The sequence below is a fragment of the Capricornis sumatraensis genome, chromosome 12, assembly GCF_032405125.1.
Source record: "Capricornis sumatraensis isolate serow.1 chromosome 12, serow.2, whole genome shotgun sequence".
In the NCBI taxonomy this organism is placed as follows: Eukaryota; Metazoa; Chordata; class Mammalia; order Artiodactyla; family Bovidae; genus Capricornis; species Capricornis sumatraensis.
Genome location: NC_091080.1, coordinates 15,694,044 through 15,713,111, shown reverse-complemented (window position 1 = coordinate 15,713,111; position 19,068 = coordinate 15,694,044).

The window sequence follows — 19,068 nt, the reverse complement described above, 5'->3', positions numbered from 1 at the left end:
TCCAAATAGGAAAAGGAGAACGTCAAGGCTGTAGATTGTCACCCTGCTTATTTAACTTATATGCAGAGTACATCATGAGAAACACTGGACTGGAAGAAACACAAGCTGGAATCAAGATTGCTGGGAAATATCATTCACCTCAGATATGTAGATGACACCACCCTTATGGCAGAAAGTGAAGAGGAACTAAAAAGCCTCTTGATGAAAGTGAAAGTGGAGAGTGAAACAAGTTGGCTTAAAGCTCAACATTCAGAAAACGAAGATCATGGCATCTGGTCCCATCATTTCATGGGAAATAGATGGAGAAACAGTGGAAACAGTGTCAGACTTTATTTTTTGGGGCTCCAAAATCACTGCAGATGATGATTGCAGCCATGAAATTAAAAGATGCTTACTCCTTGGAAGAAAAGTTATAACCAATCTAGATAGCATATTCAAAAGCAGAGACATTACTTTGCCGACTAAGGTCCATCTAGTCAAGGCTATGATTTTTCCACTGGTCATGTATGGATGTGAGAGTTGGACTGTGAAGAAGGCTGAGCGCCGAATAATTGATGCTTTAGAACTGTGATGTTGGAGAAGACTCTTGAGAGTCCCTTGGACTGCAAGGAGATCCAACCAGTCCATTCTGAAGGAGATCAACCCTGGGATTTCTTTGGAGGGAATGATGCTGAAGCTGAAACTCCAGAACTTTGGCCACCTCATGAGAAGAGTTGACTCATTGGAAAAGACTCTGATGCTGGGAGGGATTGGGGGCAGGAGAAGAAGGAGACAACAGAGGATGAGATGGTTGGATGTAATCACCGCCTCGATGGACATGAGTCTGAGTGAACTCTGGGAGTTGGTGATGGACAGGGAGGCCTGGCGTGCTGCGATTCATGGGATCGCAAAGACTCGGACATGACTGAGTGACTGAAATGAACCGAACTAAGAGAGGCAGGTTTCATCCCTGGGTTGGGAAGGTCCCCTGGAGGAATAAAAGGAAACCCACTCCAGTCTTCTTGCCTGGAGAATCCCATGGACAGAGGAGCCTGGTGGGCTACAATCCACAGGTTGCACAAAGGTCGACACAACTGAATCCACTTAGTACCCATGCAAGAACAAGGATAACATTTTTTACTGTGATGTTCTGGTAACCTTCCATAAATCACCTCTCCCCGACCAACAGACAACTTTGGGGTCAGGGGCTTCAGATCAGAACCCTAAGAAGGAGTTGTATATGCAACAACCATGAAAGTAATCTTGAGAAAAATCCTCCATAAACATAGTAAAAAAAAAAAAAAATCAGTGAATGGAATCATCTTTTTTTAAAATTTATTTTAATTGGACGTTAATTACTTTACAATATTGTATTAGTTTTGTCTTTAGCTGGAAATGGTATTTAAAGTGATAGGTTTGGTCATTTAGAGAGTTATTCAGGTGCATCAGTGTCCACCATGTATACAGGCGTACGAGTGCACTGAGTGTGTCCATCTCTGTGTGATCCTGTGGAAGAGGATCCTCTGTCTATTGGATTCTCTGTCCATAAGATTCTCTGCCCATGGAGATTTTCCAGGCAAGAATAACAGAGTGGGTTGCCATGCCCTACTCCAGGAGATCTTCCCAACCCAGGGATCAAACACACATCTCCTCATGCATTCTTGCATTGACAGACAGATTCTTTACAGCTGAGCCACCAAGGAAGCATATTTCATATGCATTTGATCTTAACACATGGGCCCTGGCTGACAGGCTCCATAAGTCCTTGGGATTTTCAAAGCAATAAGATCAATGAGGTATCTTTGTCTTTGGCTATAATATTAGCTTCTTATCCTAGTTCTTCACAGCAATAAAGATAAATGTGTGTCTCGTTATTTATAATATGTCCCTTTCAACCTTAACTGAGTTTATGTTAATAAGATGACTTAAGGGAAAGAGGATGCTAAAGCTCCACCTGAGGTGAAGGACAGTGAAGCCTGACTTGATGCACTCCATGGAGTCACAAAGAGTTGGACACAACTGAGCAGCTGAACAACAACAAAAAGGGGAAGAGGAGGGTATCTGGCTGTCAGGAAAATCAACCATGAGTAGAGTGTTGAAGCTGTCAGTCCCACCCCCTTGTTTCCAGGGAGGAGAAATGGGCTAGAGTTTGAATCAATACCAATGACAATAATTTAATTAATAGTGCAATATCTCTTGAAGAAGGAAATGGCAACCCACTCCAGTATTCTTGCCTGGAGAATCCCGGGGACAGGGAAGCCTGGTGGGCTGCTGTCTATGGGGTCGCGCAGAGTCGGACACGACTGAAGCAACTTAGCAGCAGCAGCAGCAGCAGCAGCAATGTCTCTGTAAGGAAGTTCCTATAAAAATCCGCCCCCCCCCAAAAAAAAAAAAAAAAAGGGTTCAGAGAGCTTTCAGGTTTCTCAACCAGAATGCATTCACATGCCTTAAAACAAGGTCCCCAAATCCATAAGGACATAAACTCCTTCCTTCAGAACCTCACCCTATGTATCTAATGGTTTGTTGATTCATATCCCTTTTACGTCTTTTATAATAAACTAATCACTTAGTAAGTAAACTGATTTCCTGATTCCCCTGAGCTGTTCTACTGTATTAATCAAACTCAAGGTGGGGTTCACAGGAACCTCTGATTTACAGCCATCATTCGAAAGTACAGTTAACAACCTTGACTTGCCATTGGCATCTGAATTAGGGGAGAGAAGTTTATGGGACTGAGACTAATTGTGGAATCTATCTCCTGTGGAATGTTTAACCTGTGGTACTATCTCCTGGGACTGAACAATAATGAACAGTATGAAAAGGCAAAATGATAGGACACTGAAAAATGAACTCCTCAGGTCGATAGGTGCCCAATATATGCTACTGGAGATCAGTGGAGAAATAACTCCAGGAAGAATAAAGGAATGGATCCAAACCAAAAACGACACCCATGTGTGACTATGACTGGTGATTGAAGCAAGGTCCAATGCTGTAAGAGCAATATTGCGTCGGAACCTGGAATATCAGGCACATGAATCAAGGCAAATTGGAAGTGGTTAAACAGGAGATGACAAGAGTGAACATCATCATTTTAGGAATCAATAAAATACAATGGACTGGAATGGATGAATTTAACTCAGACGACCATTATATCTACTACTGTGGGCAAGATTCCCTTAGAAGAAATGGAGTAGCCATCATAGTCAACAAAAGAGTCTGAAATGCAGTACTTGGATGCAGTCTCAAAAACAACAGAATGATCTCTATTTGTTTCCAAGTCAAAACATTCAATATCAAGTAATCCAAGTCTATGCCTCGACAAGTAATGCTGAAGAAGCTGAAGTTGAATGGTTTTATGAAGACCTATAAGACCTTTTAGAGTTAACAACCCAAAAAGATGCCCTTCTCATCATAGGGCACTGGAATGCAAAAGTAGGAAGTCAAGAAACACCTGGAGTAACAGGAAAATTTGGCCTTCGAGTACAGAACACAGCAAGGCAAAAGTTAATAGAGTTCTGCCAAGAGAATGCACTGGTCATAGCAGACACTCTCTTCCAACAACAAAAGAGAAGACTCTACAAATGGAAATCACCAGATGGTCAACACTGAAATCAGATTGATTATATGCTTTGCAACTAAAGATGGAGAAGCTCTATACAGTCAGCAAAAACAAGACTGGGAGCTGACTGTGGCTCAGGTCATGAACCTCAATAAGGGTTTGGCAATAAGCCAAAGTAAATTCACTCAGTCGTATCCGACTCATTGTGACCCCGTGGAATGCAGCCCACCAGGCTCCTCAATCCATGGGATTCTCCAGGCAAGAATACTGGAGTGGGTTGCCATTTCCTTCTCCAGGAGATCTTCCTGACCCAGGGATCGAACCCAGGTCTCCCACATTGGAGGAAGATGCTTAATAAGCCAAACCAGATTTAAATTGAAGAAGGTAGGGAAAACCATTAGCCCATTCAGGTATGACCTAAATCAAATCCCTAACGATTATACAGTGGAAGTGAGAAACAGATTTAAGGGACTAGATCTGATAGACAAAGTACCTGATGAATCTATGGACAGAGGTTTGGGACATTGTACAGGAGACAGGGAGCAAGACCATCCCCAAGAAAAAGAAATGCAAAAAAGCAAAATGACTTTCTGAGGAGGGCTTACAAATAGCTGTGAAAAGAAGAGAAACAAAAATCAAAGGAGAAAAGGAAAGATATATCCATTTGAATACAGAATCTAAAGAATAGCAAGGAGAGATTAAAAAAAAAAAAAAAGCCTTCCTCAATGATCAGTACAAAGAAATAGAGGAAAACAATAGAATGGGAAAGACTAGAGATCTCTTCAAGAAAACTTAAGATCCCAAGGGAACATTTCATGTAAAGATGGGCTCAATAAAGGACAGAAATGGTACAGACCTAACAGAAGCAGAAGATTTTAAGAAAAGGTTGCAAGAATACACAGAAAAACTATACAAAAAAGATCTTCAGGAACCAGATAATCTCTACGGTGTGATCACTGACCTAGAGCCAGACATCCTGGAATGTGAAGTCAAGTGGGGCTTAGGAAGCATCACTACAAACAAAGCTAGTGGAGGTGATGGAACTCCAGTTGAGCTATTTCAAATCCTAAAAGATGATGCTGTGAAAGTGCTGCACTCAATATATCAGCAAATCTGGAAACCACAGCAATGGCCACAGGACTGGAAAAGGTCAGTTTTCATTCCAATCCTAAAGAAGGGAATGCCGAAGAATGCTCAAACTACTGCACAATTGCACTCATCTCACACTCTAGAAAAGTAATGCTCAAAATTCTCCAAGCCAGGCTTCAGCAATACGTGAACCACGAACTTTCAGATGTTCAAGCTTGTTTTAGAAAAGGCAGAGGAATCAGAGATCCAATTGCCAACATCCGTTGGATCATCGAAAAAGCAAGAGAATTCCAGAAAAACATCTGTTTCTGCCTTATTGACTATGCCAAACACTTTGACTGTGTGGATCACAATAAACTGTTGGAAAATTCTGAAAGAGATGGAAATACCAGACCACCTGACCTGCCTCTTGAGAAATCTGTATGCAGATCAGTAAGCAACAGTTAGAACTGGACATGGAAAAGCAGACTGATTCCAAATCAGGAAAGGAGTAGGTCAAGGCTGTATATTTTCATCCTGTTTGTTTAACTTGTATCCAAAGTACATCATGAGAAATGCTGGGCTGGGTGAAGCACAAGCTGGAATCAAGATTGCTGGGAGAAATATCAATAACCTCAGATATGCAGATGACAGTACCTTTCTGGCAGAAAGTGAAGAAGACCTAAAGAGCCTCTTGATGAAAGTGAAAGAGGAGAGTGAAAAGTCTGGCTTAAAGCTCAACATTAAGAAAACTAAGATCATGGCATCTGGTCCCATCACTTAATGGCAAATAGATGGGGAAACAGTGGAAACAGTGGCAGACTTTATTTTGGAGGGCTTCAAATTCACTTCAGATGGTAACTGCAGCCATGAAATTAAAAGATGTGTACTCCTTGAAAGGAAAGTTATGACCACAGCATATTAAAAAGCAGAGACATCACTTTGTCAACAAAGGTCCATCTAGTCAAGGCTATGGTTTTTCCAGTACTCATGTATTGATGTGAGACTTGGACTGTGAAGAAAGATGAGCACTGAAGAATTAATGCTTTTGAACTGTGGTGTTGGAGAAGACTCTTGAGAATCTCTTGGCCTGCAAGGTTATCCAACTAGTCTATCCTAAAAGAAATCGGTCCTGAGTGTTCACTTGAAGGGCTGATATTGAAGCTGAAATTCCAATACTTTTGCCACCTGATGCAAAGACCTGACTCATTGAAAAGGACACTGATGCTGGGAAAGATTGAAGATGGGAGGAGAAGGAGAAGACAGAGGATGAGATGGTTGGATGGCATTACTCAATGGCCATGAGTTTGAGTAAGCTCTGGGGGTTGGTGAGGGACAGAGAGGCCTGGCGTGCTGCAGTCCATGGGGTCACAAAGAGTTGGACACAGCTGAGCAACTGAACTGAACTGAACTATCTCCTGGTATACACTGTGAGAATTGAGTTTAATTGTAGGACACCCAGCTGGTATACCAGAGTTGCTTGGCATGTAAATCCCCCAAACCCTACCCACCAACATGTTAGAATTGGTAACCAGAATGCTTTTCTCTTCAACATGGTAACTTGCTTCATTAAAGCCAGAAAGGAAGAGAGTAATGCAAGATGGAAGTCAGTATTTTTATAATGTATAAGAATAGAATCTGTCAGCTACAAACTGGTGCTTATCAAAGACATTTGCCCTCTGCCTCTGTTCAGACTGAACAGTGTACTGCTGCAGCTGTTGCCTTTGACATGTCCTGAAGGGAGTTCATGGTGAAGAGGGAGGCACGCTGTGCTCCAGGGAAATTCATGGGACAAGTCTTAGATACTTAGAATTTATTAGGAACTGATTTTGTGATCCCAATCCTTACATCTACTCATACCTAGAAAAGCACCAATCAAATATTTCATGGTGACAATAGCTCCACATGACTAAAAGAAAGCCTTTTGTAAGATGAGTGTTTTGAAGTGTGTATGTTGAAGTGTGTTAGTTGCTAAGTCATGTCCAACTCTGCAAACTCATGGACTGTAGCCTGCACAGCTCCTCTGTCCATGGGTTTCTCCAAGCAAGAATACTGGAGTGGGCAGCCATTCACATCTCCACAGGATCTTTCCAACCCAGGGATCAAAGCTGGGTCTCCTGCACTGGAAGCAGATTCTTTACCGTTTGAGCCAATGTTGAGGGAAAATGAGTACTGGATTATATTTACTTCCACATTCACAAAAATCTTATTTGTTGACCTTCCCCCACTCCATGTTTGGAGTAGTCTTTCAGAACTATTTGAGGTGCTGTCTCCCAGGCTGCAGTTCTCATTTTGGCCCAAATAAAACTTAGCTCACAACTCTCACACTGTGTATCTTTTTTCAGTTGACACATCTACTCAAAGTTGAGGAATTCTAAGAAGCAAGTTACTCGAAGGGATGTGATTTTACAAGGCTAAGGATAACATAAATTGGGATTATGGGGTGAGATAGAGCATTTTAGAAGCTAGTCAGCTTCATGGGAAATAGATGGGGAAACAGTAGAAACAGTGTCAGACTTTATTTTGGGGGGCTCCAAAATCACTGCAGATGGTGACTGCAGCCATGAAATTAACAGACGCTTACTCCTTGGAAGAAAATTTATGACCAACCTAGATAGTATATTCAAAAGCAGAGTCATTAGTTTGCCGACTAAGGTCCGTCTAGTCAAGGCTATGGTTTTTCCTGTGGTCATGTATGGATGTGAGATTTGGACTGTGAAGAAGGCTGAGCACCGAAGAATTGATGCGTTTGAACTGTGTTGCTGGAGAAGACTCTTGAGGGTCCCTTGGACTACAAGGAAATCCAACCAGTCCATTCTGAAGGAGACCAACCCTGGGATTTCTTTGGAAGGAATGATGCTAAAGCTGAAGCTCCAGTACTTTGGCCACCTCATGTGAAGAGTTGATTCATTGGAAAAGACTCTGATGCTGGGAGAGATTGGGGGCAGGAGGAGAAGGGGATGACCCAGGATGAGATGGCTGGATGGCATCATGGACTCGATGGACGTGAGTCTGAGTGACCTCCAGGAGATGGTGATGGACAGGGAGGCCTGGCGTGCTACAATTCATGGGGTCGCGAAGAGTCGGATACGACTGAGTGACTGAAGTGAACAGCAAACTATGCATCCAATAAATACAAGTTTAGTGTCTATGTTGCCCTGGGCACTGTTTTAGCTGCTGGGGATACAGTGGTGAGCAAAACAAATCAAGCATCTTGCTTCATAGAACTTAATCTCCTTTAAGAGTGTTAACTGAAAATATTAGTTCCAACCCGTAAATAGAGAGTTATTTGATTTGATATGAATGTTTAGAACCAGGAGTCTGGGAGACAGTGTCTCAGTAGCTCTGAGAAAACTGCTCCAAGGAGGCGAAAGGGGGAATCAGGTTTTATACATTTTTTTAAACAAAGGGAGCAGGTAGTCTACACAATAAAGATTATTGTTAAGGAACAAAACCCAAATATCAAGTAAGGAATTTAGTGCTCTTCTATGAATGGGAAAATACAAGTCTCTGGGCTCACTGAATTCATTCCTTTCATATGCACCTCAGCTATCTGGGGCCAAATTCTGTGAGTTTTTTTTTTTTAACTTTTCACATCAGTATGAGTATACTCCTACTGTTGTTTTAAGTCAACAGTCTGGACAGGACAAAAGAATGATTAAAGGAAGGTCTTGGAGAATAATTAGATGACTATAATAATCCAGATGAGAAAAGTTGAGTGTGAGATTCAGAACTTAGATTAGAACAATTTATAATCTTGGACAACTGGTGGCATTACCAAAATAGGAAGTATCTAATCTATTTCCTATTTTGGAGATGGAAGGAATGGAAGTTACAGGGTAAGAGGGATGAATCATTTGAATTTGCTGAATTTGAAAAGTGTATGGATCCCAACGTAGGAAGTATCACTAGACTACTAATTTAAGAATTTCTGGAGTTCTAACCTAAATACACTATGAAAATCACATCATATAATATGTGCTTTCTAATGCCTTCAAATAAAATTTATCAACTTAATCCAATCAAGATCTATCTTGTGATCTGTCATTTTCTTTTGTTCTGTTTTGCTTCCATGACTATCCTTGTCCATTTTCCACATTCATCACTGTGTCTACAATGCTGGATTTAATATATCTTCCTAATATACTTTCCACAATTGATTTATATATGTATCAATCTTTTTTTTTTACTTTTTAATATAGTAATGTGTTACAATATTTCTCCATATATGTGCATGTTATTTATAATTTCTGGCTGCTGCATAAATTTTTGATTACATAATTTATATTTACATCCTTCTATAATGAATGAACTAATATCTTTATCTGATTCTTTCTCAACATAATATTTAAATGTGGCTCCTGAGGACACATCCTCAGGAGGTTTAATAGTTGTCGAGGTTTACTAGTCTAAACACTTTGGAATACTGTTATTACTATGCAAAATATACAAAACATCATTTTCATAAGCAATTTCAAAGGGCTCTCCAACAACTCTTTATCCTCTCTTTAGCACCTGAAATTATTTTACTCTTTTTTTTTTTTTTTGGGGGGGGGGAGTTTTTCTACCATTATTTGTTTTGTTTTTTAATTATTTTTTTAATTTTACTTTATTTTACTTCACAATACTGTATTGGTTTTGCCATGCCTCAACATGAATCCACCACGGGTGTACATGAGTTCCCAATCCTGAACCCCCTCCCACCTCCCTCCCTATACCATCTCTCTGGGTCATCCCAGTGAACCAGCCCCAAGCATCCTGTATCCTGCATTGAACCTAGACTGGCATCCTGTATCCTGCATTGAACCTAGACTGGCATCCTGTATCCTGCATTGAACCTAGACTGGCGATTCACTTACTTTTTTTAATATTCATTATCTGATGGATATACAGACTTATCTCATATTTAAACTTGCATTTGTCAAATATAATGACCTTCTGTGTCTGTTTATAAAATTAGCTATGTAAAAGGGTTTTTCCTTTCATATGCGACTCATTGAAGACTACTCTATTTTGTATAAATATACATCTTCAATTTTAACTGAAGCAATGCCTTTAAGTAATGACTGTTTCTTGAAGCACTGTCATCTGCTTTCACTCGTAAAACAGTTATTCCACATCTTATTAACATATTCCCCCAGTCTGTGCTTAATTTTGGCTCACAGTTTTCTCTCGATACACACAAAACACACACATACCAGTCAGATACAACCATTTCTATAATCCCTGCATATATTTCATAGTGTGTGTGTGTGAATGTATGTTCACACAGATATGTGCCTTCATATGAGAGAGAGAAAAATATCAATATGTGCCATCTTCATTAGTCAGTGTTGAATTCAGAGAAGGGAACCAGAAACTATGTGGGGAAAAAAAGGGCAAAATTTCAGAAAGTGGTACTTTTTATTTTTGAATATTTTACTTCTATGAGTATGAAAGTCTTTCATTCTCTTGTCAAGATGATTTCTCCTAGAAGATGTAGCATGCACCTGTAATATGTAATGCATGCATGACAAACTTGGTTTTTGTTTCAATTTTTTGTTTATATTTTCTGAACATCCATAAAATATTTGAGTGCATGCTATTTTTTAGAAATATATTTGGAAATTTGTGGGTTAATGAGATTTGCCTTTGGGGAGAAAAAAGGAGTTCTTAGAGCTAAGTTAGATTCAAATATGTCAGGAATATCTTGGAGGAGATTTGAGGCTTATAGTTTTGAACTGACTCTTTTCCTGACCTAGGATATGTATTTAAATCTTATTCATAGCCTCTCTGCATTCATTTGCATTCAGTCTTGATTCCAACAGTTGTTATTGCTACTTATGACTCCTAACAACATAGACCCTCCAGGGTTATTTACCAACAGGTTTAAATGCTTCTTTTGGTGGCACAAGATAACACTACAGGGTTGACAGTTCTCAGAAAATGATCCTGCTCTCTTACTTCTATAGCATCAAGACGTGTGGTTATCATACTTTTGTTTCCTTTCTAGGAATCAATTTCTCTTCTATATGTGCTTAAAATGATCTTCAGATTATTTATTTAAATTATTTGTCATTTTAAGAGGTGTTAATAAGCCATTTTTGTCATATGTGCTTGGTATAGGGATTTATTTTGTGACTTAGAAGACATTTTTAGTACATCCTTCTATGTAATATTTTGTAAGACTGGCTATAAGTAAGGGCATCATTTAAAATATATTTCTCCAAAGAAAAGATTGGTAGTGCAAAAATTAAATGTGCAACATATTATAAAATGCTATAATTAATTTGATTTTAATTAAAAATCTTTCATTTTTCCCAGCGCTAAAAATGTGCAGGTTCTATGCATATATGGAAACAATTCCCTTCAGTTTTTGTTGTTGTTGTTGTTGTTGTTGTTTTATCATAGCATTTAAGATAAGCAAAGTAATTTTATTGATACAAAAATACGGGTCTTGAATACTTTTCTAATACTCAGAACTATGTTGGAAAGTGTTGAAAGGATTCATTTGTCTTACTTTTGCATATCTAAGTTAAAATGAAAACTATTAAAGAATGACAATTTTAGATAGAGTATGTGAGAACGCAGAGAAATAGAAGACAAAATTCATTAGGAAGAGGAATTTTAGTAATCTGAAGTTGAAAAAAATAGTCAAAATAATAGGAGATTTAAAAAGTGTTATATTTATTTCTTCATTAACATAATATATTCCTTTTTTGTGTTTCCTTGGAATTTAAAAATTATCACAAATATATTCACAGGTACAAATTCATCCAAATATATACATTAAACATGTACATCTCTGCCAATTGCATGTGTGCTCTGTAGGTCAGTCATGGTGGATTCTTTGTGACCCCATGGACCTTAGCCGATCAGGCTCCTCTGTCCACGAAATTTTCCAAGCAAAAATGCTGGGATAGGTTGCCATTTCTTCCTCCAGGGAATTGTCCTGATCCAGGGATCAAGCCTGCATTTCTTGCATCTCCTGCCTCATTAAAACTAGGGCGGTGGGGGGAAGGTGGGGAGCGGGGGAGGCGAGGAGGGCGGGAGGGGGAAGTTCTATCTTCAGTTCAGTTCAGTCGCTCAGTCGTGTCCAACTCTTTGGGACCCCATGAATCGTAGCACACCAGGCCTCCCTGTCCATCACCAACTCCCGGAGTTCACTCAGACTCAAGTCCATCGAGTCAGTGATGCCATCCAGCCATCTCAGAGGTTAAATTGTCCGTTATATAAAAATCCAAATTGTGGTTTTATTTGGATTTTGTGTCTTATTTGGATCTTGGCAGTTGAATGACTGTTTCGTGTCTTGTGTCTACTAGAATATCTACTATAAACAGTGTGACTTAAAAGAACTACAATTTCCCTTTTAGTCTATCATGGTTCTTGATACTACAAGTCTAAAATCAAGATGTCAGCATAGCCATACTTCCTCTGGTGTTTCCAGGGAAAAGACGCTGTTTACCTCTGCTAACTTTTGGTGATTGTTGTCATTCCTTACCTTGTAGCTGTCTCACTCCGTTCTCTGACTCAGTGGTCACAATGTTGCCTCATCTTATGGATATCAAATATCCCTTTGTCTCAGACTTAGAAGGACACTCTTCATTGAATTTAGAACCTACAAACAATCCAGGATAATCAAACAATCCAAGTAATCTCTTTATCTTAATTTCCTTAACTGAATTATATATACAAAGACTCTTCTCCAAATAAGGTAACATTCACAGGTTCTGGGAAGGAGGATGTGAATACATCTTATTGGAGAATCACTATTCAACCCCTTTCAAGACTTAAAGAGAAAGGTACTTAAAAAAGGTAATATTTCATATGCAGTTTGGAAAAGACAGCAACTCTTTAGTAACATTTATGCTATTTTATGATCATAATTCTTTAAAACTATCTTTGTTCCTATCATTCATTCCTACCTGTGGTTTTCATCCCAGTACCCTCTGCCAGTAATTTTTCTCTATTCCCCATATTTTCTTTTTTTTTCCATATTTCATTTTGTTTATGTGTCTGATTAAGCTAAGGTTTGTGTTTAGAGGCAGTGAAATGTATAGGAAAACTAGTACAAGAATTTTTGGAAACCTTGCAGGATCAGGTAAAGCTGCATGGAAATAAGCAGCAGGTTTCTATTTTAGGAAAAATCACAGAGAAATTCTCAAAGCAGACCTTCAATTCAGGGAAATCATCATGGGAAAAAAAAAAAAACACATAGGCTATAGGGAACATTAATAAGCATATGTGCTCAGCTGTGTCCACCTCTTTGCGACTCCACAGACTGTAGCCCCAAGGCTCCTCTGTTACACAGAATTTTCCAGGCAAGAATACTGGAATGGGTTACCATTACCTACTCTCAGGGATCTTTCTGACCTTGGAATCAAATCCATGTCTCTTTCATCTCCTGCATTGGCAGGTGGATCCTTTACCAACTCCACTATGTGGGGAGCTCCATAAGGAACAATACCCCATTTTCGAAAGGAGCTTAAATAAGTGTTCAAATAAGTGAAAAAATTGGTTTAAAGCTCAACATTCAGAAAATGAAGATCATGGCATCTGGTCCCATCACTTCATGGGAAATAGATGGGGAAACAGTGTCAGACTTTATTTTGAGGGGCTCCAAAAATCACTGCAGATGGTGATTGCAGCCATGGAATTAAAAGACCCTTACTCCTTAGTGACTTACCTGGTGGCTCAGATGGTAAAGTGTCTGTCTACAATGTGGGAGACCTGGGTTCTATCCCTGGGTTGGGAAGTTCCCTGGAGAAGGAAATGGCAACCCACTCCAGTACTCTTGCCTAGAAAATCCCATGGACAGAGGAGCCTGGTGTCCTTGGGGTCACAAAGAGTTGGACACGACTGAGTAACTTCACTCTTCACTCCTCTCTTCACTCCTTGGTATGAGCACAAGTTCAGTTCAGTTCAGTCACTCAGTCGTGTCTGACTCTTTGCGACCCTTTGAATCACAGCATGCCAGGTCTTCCTGTCCATCACCAACTCCAGGAGTTCACTCAGACTCATGTCCATTGAGTCAGTGATGCCATTCAGCCATCTCATCCTCAGTTGTCCCTTCTCCTCCTGCCCCCAATCCCTCCCAACATCAGGGTCTTTTCCAATGAGTCAACTTTTTGCATGAGGTGCCCAAAGTACTGGAGTTTCAGCTTCAGCATCATTCCTTCCAAAGAAATCCCATGGCTGATCTCCTTCAGAATGGACTGGTTGGATCTCCTTGCTGTCCAAGCATCTCTCAAGAGTCTTCTCCAACACCACAATTCGAAAGCATCAATTCTTCGGTGCTCAGTTTTCTTCACAGTCCAACTCTCACATCCATACATGACTACTGAAGAAACCATAGCTTTGACTAGACTGACCTTTGGCAAAGTAATATCTTTGCTTTTCAACATGCTATCTAGGTTGGTTATAACTTTTCTTCCAAGGAGTAAGCGTCTTTTAATTTCATGGCTGCAATCACCATCTGCAGTGATTTTAGAGCCCAAAAAAATATAGTCTGACACTGTTTCCCCTGTTTCCCCATCTATTTCGCATGAAGGGATGGGACCAGATGCCATGATCTTTGTTTTCTGAATGTTGAGCTTTAAGCCAAATTTTTCATTCTCCACTTTCACTTTCATCAAGAGGCTTTTTGGTTCCTCTTCACTTTCTGCCATAAGCATGGTGTCATTTGCGTATCTGAGCTTATTGATATTTCTCCCAGCAATCTTAATTCCAGCCTGTGCTTCTTTCAGCCCTGTGTTTCTCATGATGTACTCTGCATACAAGTTAAATAAGCAGGATAACAATATATAGCCTTGATGTACTCCTTTCTCCATTTGGAACCAGTCTGTTGTTCCATGTCCAGTTCTAACTGTTGCTTCCTGACCTGCATATGAGCACAAGTAAGAGTATATAAGTTGGCCTGTTGGGCTGACATAACTTAGGCACATATGCTCTTTCAATGACAGTGAAAGAATTTTCAATAGCACACCCAGGACAACATTTGCCATTGCCATCTTTTAAATAAGAATCATCTGTGAACTACGAGAAGCCAGCATTACCCAAAGAAATTTCCTGCAGGTCCTGACAAAGGAGTCAGGAGATGGGTTGTCAGAGTTAAGCAATTAAGAAGGACTTCTTCAGCGATGGAAGGGAGAAAAGTAAGCAGATCAAGACTTTTGTAAAAGAGTTAGGTAGGAACAAGTAACAGAAACATTTCATAGCAGGTAGGCAACTCACTGAGAAATGTTACATGTGATGAAAATTCAGGAGGACTTCTACTGCATTAGGCACAAAAATGGATAAAGCAGATCCCACAATAACTTTCTTAGTGAACTTCACCAAAAGTTTAGTGGTAGTAATAGCTCAAGACAGAGTGTTCATCCCGATGCCACAAGGCATTCTATTATACACTGTGGGCTGATGGCGGTTCCCATGTATTAGAGTGAATATTCCGAGGACATTCCCTTCCTTTTCATATATAAACATATACAAAATAAGAAGGGAATCTGCTAATTGGGATGCCATGGGCTGGTAGGGTCATTAAACTCTCTTGTAACATCTTAAAGGCTAACTGAGTTGAGGTTATTATTGTTTAGAAAAACATGTAGAAGCTTGGACGTTAGAGAGAAATTTGAAAACCAATTTCAGCAATGACCTACTAGCCAAGAAAACACTGCTGTTGATATTTGACTTTGAATTTGGGAAAACGCGGTTCACTATAAAGTTTATCCAGATCTAACAATAGCCCTTTTTCTGATATCAGATGCCCTAAATATCAAACATGGTTAAGGAAAAATGCAATTTTTTGGTGATCTTATATTCCTTTAAGACTAAAAACTATAGCCCCTGGATGCTATATTACTCTGAAGAGGATTGAAAAAGAGAACAAAGAAGCAAGTCCTTCATACAGTACAGTAAAGTTGAACCTCCAACCTTCAAATTTATGAGAAATAAGGTCTCTGAATAAAACTCTAAGGTATTAATGTCCAGGTGAATTGGTTTTCTTCCCAAGTGGAGGCGAAAGTGTTTTGGCTAGCTTCATGAACTGGAATATGAACGAATGCACTGAATAAATTACAGTAAAGAATTTGCTTTCAGGGGAGTGGATATTAGAAATCCATGAATGCCAGTTACAGTGGAGTGTCAAAACTGTTCTGAGTTCCTGGATAAATTTCCATGATCAGTCCTTAGGTTTCCTCACTGGTAAAATAGTAGTATTGGAGGGCCTAATATAATAGATAATTTGAGTCTAGTAATTTACTATGTGCTTTATATTTTTAAAGGCTACTTTACCTATAGAATATCAATTACCTCTGTGAAAAATTTTGAGGGTTCTATTTGATTCTTAATGAGAGATTGGCTGTGAATTTTACCAATATCAGTTGGAGACTGCTCATAAGGAGGGTAGTATCTGATTCAGTAGGGACAAATGATAATATTTTCTGAATTTATTCTAGAGCTGTCAGAGATGAAACTAGTGAAATATGTCAAAGGGTCATTTGATTGCCCTGATTATTTTGATGACTACTGCTAAGTTATATAATTATTTTCTTCTTTTGGCAAAAATAAACTGTGGCATGATTCTTCTCTAAGATGTCTCAGCCTAAAAATGGGGAGGGGTGGAGGAAATAAGAAGAAAAAGCTGTGTATTTCTCAAAGATTCTAAACAAAAGGGATTGGTTCAGAGACAGGAACTTCTTGAGGTTCATTAGAGATCCCCACAATTGAACTGCTTTAGTCCTCTGAAGAAGGAATGCTCTTAATCAAAGGGAAGATTTGGAAAATTCTGTAGTTTCTTCAGCCCTGTCATTGAGAATTAAGAGAACTTGTAAAGGCTAATTAGAGGACTGAAGATGCTTAAAACAATCTCTTTTTCAGTATTCTGTTTCTTTATAATAATAACAGAATCTAGGAGGGTTTTGGTTTTACCTAGGGCCTTCATTAGTGGGAGTTGATGGTTAAGAATTTCAGTGACCCTCTTTTTAGGTGACTCATCTACAGTGCAAGAGAGATCATTTGCCAGACCAACTATACCTGGAGTGGGCATTTTTCCCCCCTTTCCATCTTAGTCATTTTAGTAGAAGGAAAAGGTTTTATTTTAGCCTATTAATAATCATAAAGTTAAAGGGGAATCAAAGAGGTTGATTCCCTGGGTAGAGTAAACATTAAAAAAGACAAGACTTTTTTTTTTTTTTTTTTAAAAGCTCTAGGCATTGCTCAATGAAGTTGCCTAACAATTGCCAGAGCCTGATTATACAGTAAGTTAGTAGTTTGATCTCCCTGTTATAAATCTAGAACTTTTAGTATTTTCCCAAATAGCAGCTCTCACCCAGTGCTGATCCTAGACTCCACTGACAAGTATGTGAACTACTTAACAGAAGTCAGAGAAGCCAGGCTGATCAGTTTTAATGACTGTATGAAATTCCATAGCAAATCTGTGAGGACCCTGTTTACTTTGGAGAAATCTTTAACACAGCTCTCAGTTCAGCTCTAGTCCCAGGAGTATATTAAGAGAGATTAACTTAAAAAGAACAATTATGACAAGTTCAGAGGAAAGGGAAATGGAGAGAGTTTCAGGGAAAAGGGGAAGCTTGGTGAGAAAATTGATATTAAGGGAATTAAAAGTATAGTTGAGTTGTAGATGGGTATAAAAGGGAAGGGGAAATTTGGAGCTGGAAGCAGAATCTGGCCAAGGGATATATAAATTGTGCCTGAGGTGGAGCCTGAGACAGAGAAATAGAGGAAAAAGAGCTTAAGTTGTTATTTTTATCTTTCTTAATTTTTTACTTGCCTGAGTTAATCTTAAAATATTGTTTTGCTATAAGCAATTATAGGCTCCTGATAACCATTTGGAAGCCCATAAAGTTAAGTCGCTCAGTCGTGTCCGACTCTTTGCGACCCCAGGGACAGAGGCCTACCAGGTTTCTCAGTCCATGGGATTTTCCAGGCAAGAGTACTGGAGTGGGTTGCCATTTCCTTCTCCAGGGGATCTTTCCAACCCAGGGATTGAATCTGGGTCTCCAGCATTGTAGGCAGACGCCTTACCCTCTGAGCCGGTAATCAAAATCAGTACTTTATCAACTAGCACGACTTGGAAAGCCCATCTCATCATCTAACAGAGAAAAATTTCTTTGGGGAAATTTAAAGGGATAATATGTGATAAAATAAAACTTCATTATAAATACATACTGTAAATACTATTTGAGCAATGTTCAACAAAACAAATAATTACTATTCAATAATTGTAATTCAAAGTTTTGTACAAAATTCATTTTACATTATCATTTATTATACTAAAAAAAATGCAACTTGGTACTTGAGGAAGAGTACACATGCTGAGTATTCTCTGGGATTCAGGTTGATGGGGAGAGAAGTTTAGGAATTCTGGAATCAAAGGAGATGTACAGACATTTGAGTTAACAGATAATCTGGGGTTGGTACACTAAGAAGTAGAGACTGTGCTGCATATAAAGGAAAAAATGAATCAAAGGCTGGAGGAAGATGCTAGAAGCAGGCAATGGATCAATGGGATTTGGCATTTCAGGAAGTAACAAATATGTCACAGAAATAAACTCCACAAATAACCTAAGAAGAATGTCAGGAATAAGACACTATTCCCAAATGACCTCTGCTGCTGCTCAGTCACTTCAGTTGATCTGACTCTATATGGCCTAGTAGACGGCAGCCCACCAGGATTCCCAGTCCCTGGGATTCTCCAGGCAAGAACACTGGAGTGGGTTGCCATTTCCTTCTTCAATGCATGAAAGTGAAAAGTGAAAGTGAAGTCACTCAGTTGTGTCGACTTTTAGCGACCTCATAGATTGCAGCCACCAGGCTCCTCCGCCCATGGGATTTTCGAGGCAAGAGTACTGGAGTGGGGTGCCATTGCCTTCTCCTACTTACTTCCACATTCACAGCTTTCTAGTTTAGCATCATCAAATATGTCAACATTCATTGGCCCATGACAGAAACAATGTCTTCCCTTTTCCATTCAAAATATATGATTTCACTATTTTCTCTGACACTGCTTGATTATTATCTCTATGGTAAAAATTAGAGTTTAGTTTTAATATTATTGTAAAACACCAGGTTCTGTCTCATTATGTTAAGATATCATAAAGGCTTTAGTTGTTTTGGTAAGTTGGCCACCTGTTCAGATGCTAAAAATTTACAGTCTTTCCAGCCTCACATGTGTTCATTTTTTTCTTTTGATGTATGCTTCATAGCCATTATATTAATATGATTTGAAACAGACCCTCAGCAAGAAGTCTGTTGAACACACATTTTATATTGCAAATGTTACTCACAGATTTCAAAAATACTTTATATATTTCAAAATACACTTTACCAATACCTTGTAAGAAGTTGACATTAATTAATTAAAATTTCTTAAAAGGAAGTAATCTTAAATGGGAATAAACTAAATATAGAAACATACAGTAAACTCTGGGCTGTAATTAACATTTGGCACTTAAAATAATAGCAGA